Genomic DNA, 8,185 nt, shown 5'->3' on the forward strand with positions numbered 1-8,185 from the left:
TAAAATATAATGTCTTAGATAAATGAACAAACATTTTACTATGTATGTTTTTGTTCCCTTTGTAACTAATGCTTTTTTTTTTAGTTTAGAGATGATAACTAATAAAAACTTCACTTTTTATTATTTTAGTCACAACTAGATGTAAACGCTCTACGAGAGCAGGAACTAGACCCATCCTGTCTGTTGCTGTATCTCCAGCACCTATGTTTGGCTTAGAATAAAAGACCAATATATATCAGCAACTAGTAGACTGAGTTGTTCTTCTTACAGTTTCTTCCTGGTAACGACACAAGTCAAAGTTTGAAAGAAATTAATTATACTTGATATTTACATTAATAGATACATGAGAATCATCTTGAGTATAAACAGATCTATTAACTTTGTCAAGTTCTTTAGAGGAAGAGGGAATAGATGGGCTATTTGTGCCAAGTGCTCATTGCTTAGTTGTTCTGAGATGCCCGTACATTCTGCTGTTTCTTCTTCTAACTCACTCTTTAAACTTAACTGTTGAGAGAATATTTCCATAGGTTTCTGTGAGCAAAAACAGTGAAGGTTCCTTTTCCTGAACCATGTTTTACAGCAATTTTGATACTAAACAGAAGACAGCATTTCCCTCTGACTATGAAACTCTGGAGGAGGTCTCCTTGTTGTCTATACAATGAACGCAACGCTTCTTTCTGGAATATAGTTTTGACAAGTTCTTTTTTGCAGCCCAGTCTTTTCTAATAAACTTCTAAGCTGCTCTAAACTTAGGACTTCTCAGCTCAAGACCATTGTATGAGCAGCATCAAAGTAAGCTGCTCCATGTAACCCCTCTAGGATTCTAGGGAACAGTGGAACTGACATGCACACGCAGTTCAGGATGCTGGGTGTGTCGTGCGTAATAAAAGTTTTGTCTCTGACCCAGGAATTGCATGTCATTTTTCAGTATCCAAGACATTATAACAAGCTAAATCATCAGTTTGCAAACCTAGGTAAGATATCCAAGTTTTTCAAGGTTTCTTTTGAGTGTTCTCAGGCTTGTCTGTACTCAGGACCTCTGATGTGGGTCACTGCTGCATGACCTTTGTGAACCAGGTAGAAGCTGAAGAAAAAGACAGTACTAGCCTGAGGCAAATGAGAGATATTATCAGGGGCCCAGAGCTGATTTGCTATGATCAGCTACCCACGCTAAGTTCAAAGAAATCAGTTATGAATAAATGGATCGACATCAGTAATCAGGATGGCTCATATCCCAGAAACAGATGTGTAGACAGTAATCCTTGACTTCTTCCTTCTACTAGGTGGCTTCTCATACAAACCAACTTTCTTCTTTCTTTTAAGATTGACCTTTAGGTCATTGCTGGGCACTTTTATTAAGATGCCAAGTCCTTGGTGGGCCACCAGCCTCTTCAAAATCAAGGTTTAAGAAAGCGAACCTCTTTGCCTTATGGGGAGGATTAGCTGAGCCCAGACACTCCTTTTTTTATTTTCTTGGTTCTTGATGTCTGGCTATCTAGACTACAGAATAGGTTTTCTTTCCTGGTCCAGTGACCCTTGGGAATGAGGATGGTGATGTGGGAGTGATTTCTTATTAATAAAGAAACTGCCTAGGCCCCTTGATAAGGCCCACCCTTAGGTGGGTGGAGAAAACAGGAGAATTCTGGGAGAAGGAGTCTTGGTGGAGAGTCGCCATGATGCTCCCACTCCAGACAGACGCGGGTTAAGATCCTCTCTGGTAAGCCAGCTCATGGGCTACACAGAATATTAGAAATGGGTTAGAACAATATGTAAGAGCTAGCCAATAAGAAACTGGACCTAGCCGGCCAGGCAGTGTTTGAAAGAATACAGTTTCCGTGTAATTATTTCTGGGTATAAACTAGCCATGTGGGCGGCCGGGTGCCGGGGACGCAGCCCTGCCGCTCCTATTTCAACAGATGGCGCCCAGACGTGATGGGCTAAATCCACTTAAAAACCTGAGAGGGCTTAAAAAGGAGAGAGAGAGAATTTAAGACAGCTTTTTGCTGTTTCTGGGTTGCGTGCCGCAAAGAAATTGTCCTGACTCGGCAGCAGGAAAAAACTGGCTGTTTTAAAATGCCGGCTTTCTGGGCTGTGCCGCCATTGTGATCTCTGTCTGGCTCCGGCGGGAGACAGAGCTTATGAATGGAGCATTTGGATTAAAGTGCTACGATTTGTTTGATGGCAACTAGACTGCTGTGTGCCTAAAAGGGGGACATTGTGTGCCGCAGCTCAGAGGCACAAGCAGCTCCGCCATGCTAATGGTGCAATGTGCAAGGATCAGAGGCACGAGCGGCTCCGCCATGTTGGACTGGGCGGGGCCAGCATACAGTACCTGTTTTTGACCTAGGAATGTCACAGCTTAGATTCTTAAGCGCTTAGTGATTTAAAGGCGCAAAACAAAGTGCTCCTGGATAGTAAAAAAATTACAGATTCACAATAAAACAGATTCAGACACTGTTGGATAAATGTACGTAGGCTTGGGAAAGAGAAGAAAAAGAATATAAAGAATAAAGTTAATGTCTTAAAAAGAAAAAGGGTAAAGTCTTTAAAGAGACAGAGTACAGAAGTACAGATAGTTATAGATTAAGAGAAATAAAGAAAAATAAGCCACGTAAAAATGGAAAATTCACAGAGAGTCTGGATTATGTACATTGTGTTTTCTTTAAAATTTTTGACTGTGAAGGAGCTAAGTACAGAGAGACATTTCATTATATGGGCTGCCAAGCTAAACCAAAATGGATTTCATGAGGGTATTATGATTTCAGAATTTGGGTCTAAGGATATGATGCTTTGGAGAGGGTCTTCTTTTGTTTTTGCAGAGGATGAGACCCTGTGGATTGCATCTATTCCGATTTGGTATGATAGACCACGCCCTCCTGAAAGGTTGCTGTGAACACCCTCAAAAAATTACTTCACTCAACTGCCAACTGAGATGACCCTGGCACACAGGTTATACCATGAAAGACCTAATTAACGACGCCCCCATTCAGCAGGAAGCAGTTTGGAGAGAAAAAACTACGCCCATGTTCCCAAATATTGTTTATAAATGTTCTTTTACATTTAAAGGGGGATATGATATAGATATGAATAATTTGCATTGGTATGGATTTTAAGGTCAATTTTGTTATATGTATATGTATTTTTGATCTTGATTAAGGTATTGTGATTGTGTAGTTCATTTTAAAATGTAATGTATAATTAGGAAATATAGGTTGTTAATGGATAATCATCGCTAATAGTTAAGCTTGTAGTCATGTTAATTAGATTTTCTAGATATATAGAGATATATTTCAATTAGATAGGCATTCTTCATATCTTTCAAAGACTGCAGAATATGGCATTTAAAATATTTTAATAACTTAGGACTTTTCATGACAAGGAGACACGTCTGCTCCTGGCAGCACCAGCTACTTCAAGAGGAAGATGGGCATCGAAGAGGATCCTTATGGAGTTTGATAGTCATTTGGGCAAGAAACTGCTCTTGCCTGGACTGTTGCATAAACTGGACACAGAGAACCCGCAGAGAGAGGACTGCTGAACTTGCCTAAAGGTGAGATGGTCTTTCGGGGTTCCTGATTCATGAAAGAGTCTGCGAGACATTCTGCAGGACACAGCAGAAAATGACTGAACTGTCTTTGAAATTTCCTGCTTCATGGAAATGTCTCTGGATACCATGGGCCTGTAGGCCGAAGATGGATGCCCCAACGGTACAGAGGAACTTTGGGTGACTGTCCAGGCAGCGAGATGTCTCTGTCATTTCTAGAGTTTTCTTATTTCTTGTTTACTTAGGTAATATTATATCCTTCTGGAGTCTTTGATGGAGTTGAAGAATGAATAGTTATAGTTTTCCTTAGTTATGATAAGAGATAAAATAGATATAAATATTGTAACTGTAATTCTTACTTGATAACTGTTTTGTTATATGTAATTTTACTATGTTAAAGTTAAAGCCTTTCTTTTTTTGTTTAAACAGAAAAAGGGGAAATGATGGAGGTGGGTCTTGTATCTTATCTGTTGATTTCATTGGTTAATAATAAAGAAACTGCCTCGGCCCTCATAGGACAGAAAATTAGGTAGGCGGAGTAGACAGAGGAGAATGCTGGGAAAAAGAAGCTGAGTGAGAGAGTCGCCATGATGCTCCCACTCCAGACAGACGCAGGTTAAGATCCTCTCTGGTAAGCCAGCTCATGGGCTACACAGAATATTAGAAATGGGTTAGAACAATATGTAAGAGCTAGCCAATAAGAAACTGGACCTAGCCGGCCAGGCAGTGTTTGAAAGAATACAGTTTCCGTGTAATTATTTCTGGGTATAAACTAGCCATGTGGGCGGCCGGGTGCCGGGGACGCAGCCCTGCCGCTCCTATTTCAACAGGATGGGGTAAAGAAGATACAATACTTTGGGTCTTAAGAATTCATAATGAGGAAAACATAAGTTGACAGTGGCTTATATAGCAGGAATTTGCAAAAGAATGTCATTGTATTTACTTGGTGTAAACAGTCATGGGACCCTCAGGAATTTGAAAGTGTTGGCTGTGTGCTTTCTCAAGAGAATGTGATTAAATAACAGCACTCCATCTAACCTGGGAAGCCAAACCATTGGTGGTTCCTGCTTTCTACACAAAATAGACTTAGAAAAATGGACAAACCAAGAAACATCGTGGTCACGATATGATCATATGAAGGTTTGTAGAGTACACTCACTGGTTATTTCTGACTGTTCATTTTTCATGGATTCACCGTGTCCTTCTAAATCAGCTATTCTATTCAGTGTTATTGCCAGGATTCTCAAAGCAATACTTTTTTTTTAAATATAATTTTTTTATTGAAAAAAAAAAAGATTTCCGCCTCCTCCCCGCCTCCCATTTCCCTCCCCGTCTCCCTTTTACCCCCTCCTCCCTCTCCTCTCCCCCTCCCACCCACTCCTCTCCCCCTCCCTCTCCAGTCTGAGGGGCAGTCAGGGTTCCTTGCCCTGTGGAAAGTCCAAAGTCCTCCCCGCTCCATCTTGGTCTAGGAAGGTGGACATCCAAACTGGCTAGGCTCCCACAAAGCCAGAACATGAAGTAGGATCAAAACCCAGTGGCATTGTCCTTGGCTTCTCAGCAGCCCTCATTGTCCGCCATATTCAGAGAGTCCGGTTTTATCCCATGGTTTTTCAGTCGTAGTCCAGCTGGCCTTGGTGAGCTCACAATAGATCAGCCCCACTGTCTCCGTGGGTGGGTGCACCCCTCGTGGTCCTGACTTCTTTGCTCATATTTTCCCTCCTTCTGCTCCTCCTTGGGACATTGGGAGCTCAGTCCGGTGCTCCAGTGTGGGTCTCTGTCTCTATCTCCATCCATCTCCAGATGAAGGTTCTATGGTGATATGCAAGATATTCATCAGTATGGCTATAGGATAGGGTCATTTCAGGTTCTCTGTCCTCAGCTGCCCCAGGAACTAACTGGGGACATCGCCCTGGGCACCTGGGAGCACCAAATCTCTTGCCAACCCTAAGATGGCTCCCTTAATTAAGATGTGTGCTTCCCTGCTCCCCTATCCGACCTTCCTTTATCCCAAACATCCCGTTTCCCAAGTTCCCCCTAACCTCCGCTTCTCACTTTTCTCTCCCCATCTCCCCTTACCTGCCCCCCCCCCCCATGATCCCATTTTTTGCCCGGCAATCTCAAAGCAATACTTTTAAGGAGAACATTTAGGAACAGTTTATCTTAGAAATGTGTAATGTGACGGGTTGCCCTTTAATTTGTTTCTTCTTATCTGTAATGGGGACTACTCTAGTTCTGAAAGTTAAATTTGGATTAAAAGGGGAAAATCAGAGTGAGGATAAATTGAAAATAAAGAACACCAACAAAGCACAGGACCTTAAAAGGGGGCATGGTTATCCATCATAAATAAAGTTCAGAAACAGGCATGGAGACTGAAGTATGGAGCTACAGGGAAATCCAAGAGAAGCAGGCAGAACGAGATAGAGTTGCATTTGGAGATACATTATGTTTCAAGTACAGCTTCTTAATGGGTGGACTACCTCGCTTGAAGCCCAAGAAAGCAAGAAAAAGTTTAGTTTGGTGGAAAAGAGACAAGGGAAAAACAAATATTGGTTGGGATATTATTCAGTCACAGAGTAGGTAGGAGAACTCATGAGACACAAAGCACCAAACATTGGCAGGCCAGCCTATTTGAACAAAGCAAAGCAGATGTGAAGCAGCTACTAATAACTCCTAAATTATAATCTAGTTTGTTAGGGGATTGGGTAAGACCGTGTATGCCTGGCAATGACTATGGCTTTAACACCAATTAGAGCCAAGAATGATAATATTTAGGTTGCCCGTTTGGCTGGAGGATACAAGTGCCCCGACTTGTAGGGTTCCACCAGACAGTGGCATTTTAAAAGCTCATGAGTCAGTCTGAAGAAGAATATAATCAAGAATGAGGATAAAAGCTAAATTTAGAAATTCAGAAATGTTCAAATGCATTATACAACCGAAGTGCTAGAAAGCACCAGAAATTCTTGGGCAGAGTCAGGAGTAAGTTCTTCCCTCCCTCCCTCCCTCCCTCCCTCCCTCCCTCCCTCCCTCCCTCTCATTCTTCTCCCTTCCATATTATTTGGAGGTTATATTAGAGAGTCTTCTCTGCTCTTGTAATTTAGCCCTATTTGTAAATAAATAAGTAACCTTTGAAAATTTTGTTATTTTGCTGGAGAGCCATTGAAGCATCTTATAAAAGCACACACACCTATCAGTATCTTAAATAAACTTATAGTTCTCTGCTATGGTAGACCAACTCCAATAATGAAGCAACTCTTATTATGTAGCTGGGTCTTAAACTCATCTTTCTGTCTTAGCTTCCTGAGTGCTGGGATTACAGGTGTGTGCTACCACACCTAGCTATGGGTGGTTCCCTTAGTCATCTTTTGGCCCTTCCCTAGGCAAGCTTAGCTTCATTAGAATTCCTGTATTGTTACTTGGAAACAGAGTTCAAGCTTTCTGGGTGAAGGAAGACGAAATTACTCTGCCTTGCACATAGGCCTATATTCTGAGAGTCTGAGTGTTCAGGCCAAAAGCAGATTCTGGGTCATGCTTACAACAAGCTATATGCATCTCTTGGGGAGACATGGTTTTAGTTTCTATTCTCCTTCTGATGATTTATGCTTGACATCTTTATTTCTGTTTTAAAGATGTCCCCAATATGAAATACGCTTCTTAATACCTCACAGATAGTATCTATAGTGATAAATTGTTGCTAGGAGTGTGTGAGTGTCTGTGGATGCCCGAAAAGATAATTACAGAGAAGGGACTATAACGCTGCATTAGCCTGATGACTTATCTGGTTCTGGGGTGCTGAAATGCCTTGCAACCCTTAGGTAAAATCTGAGACATGAAATTCAGGCAGCTTCTCAAAATAGTGAGGGACCAGAATGATATCCAACATTAAATATTATCTGAGTTGCTATTTGTCTAGCTTTTGGTGGAAAGAGGTATTTTATTTTCCTTCTGAAATACATTTTTTTTTCATGAGAATGGTTACCATGGTACTAGACTTTGATAAAAAAAAATGACAAGTACATGAGGAAAGTGATAAAATGTCATTTAAGACTATTTTAGATAATACCCCAATACATGAAATGCTCTTGGGCTTTTTCTCTGCACTTAAGGGCTGTGGTTATATGTCGATTATTTGACTCTACAATTCAGAATATTTTCAACACCGAAATAAGTTATATTTGTTTTGAAAGATAATTACCTTAAATATTTTAGCTTTGATCCAGATAGAGTATTAGTAATTTCCAGCGGCAGTTGGCACAATATAGGAAGATTTTACATAGAGAATAGCAAGCCAAAACCAGTGATAAAGCAACAGCAGAGCGACTGTTGTGTTTGTGCAGGAGATGAGAATGGGGAAAGAGATGAGGGTGGAGAGAGATCTGGAAGATGTTCACAAGCTTTCAACAAAGGGTGGCGCCTGATACACTTACATTGCAAAAGGCGCAGGGCTATTCTGTTCAGTTGGCAGTTCCCAGTTAATTGGACTTTGTATCTGTTCCAGCTTCTCTGTAGACACCCTTCTTGCTTGGCAAGCTGTTGCAAACTTCTGCTGAGTACATGCCTTCCTTCCAAAACTTTTTTTTTTAAAGAAAAACATCCAGGTTTATTAAAAGAATACACAGGCGTTGGTCCAAACCTATTTAGCAT

General features: G+C 41.1%; 1 long non-coding RNA gene across 2 annotated transcripts in view; it reads left to right on the plus strand.

Annotated features, from left to right (window-relative positions):
* Nucleotides 1-4,283, plus strand: part of LOC126503159 (uncharacterized) — a 1,076,305-nt gene extending 1,072,022 nt beyond the window's left edge. For both annotated transcript variants that reach the window (XR_007592187.1, XR_007592186.1), the window contains exon 2: nt 3,115-4,283. This is a non-coding gene — a long non-coding RNA (uncharacterized lncRNA). The remainder of the gene's footprint in view (nt 1-3,114) is intronic.
* Nucleotides 4,284-8,185: the final 3,902 nt, after the last annotated feature.

The sequence above is a fragment of the Alexandromys fortis genome, unplaced genomic scaffold (genome assembly GCF_014885135.2).
Source record: "Alexandromys fortis isolate MF-2015 unplaced genomic scaffold, M_Fortis_MF-2015_v1.1 scaffold_43, whole genome shotgun sequence".
NCBI lineage: Eukaryota > Metazoa > Chordata > Mammalia > Rodentia > Cricetidae > Alexandromys > Alexandromys fortis.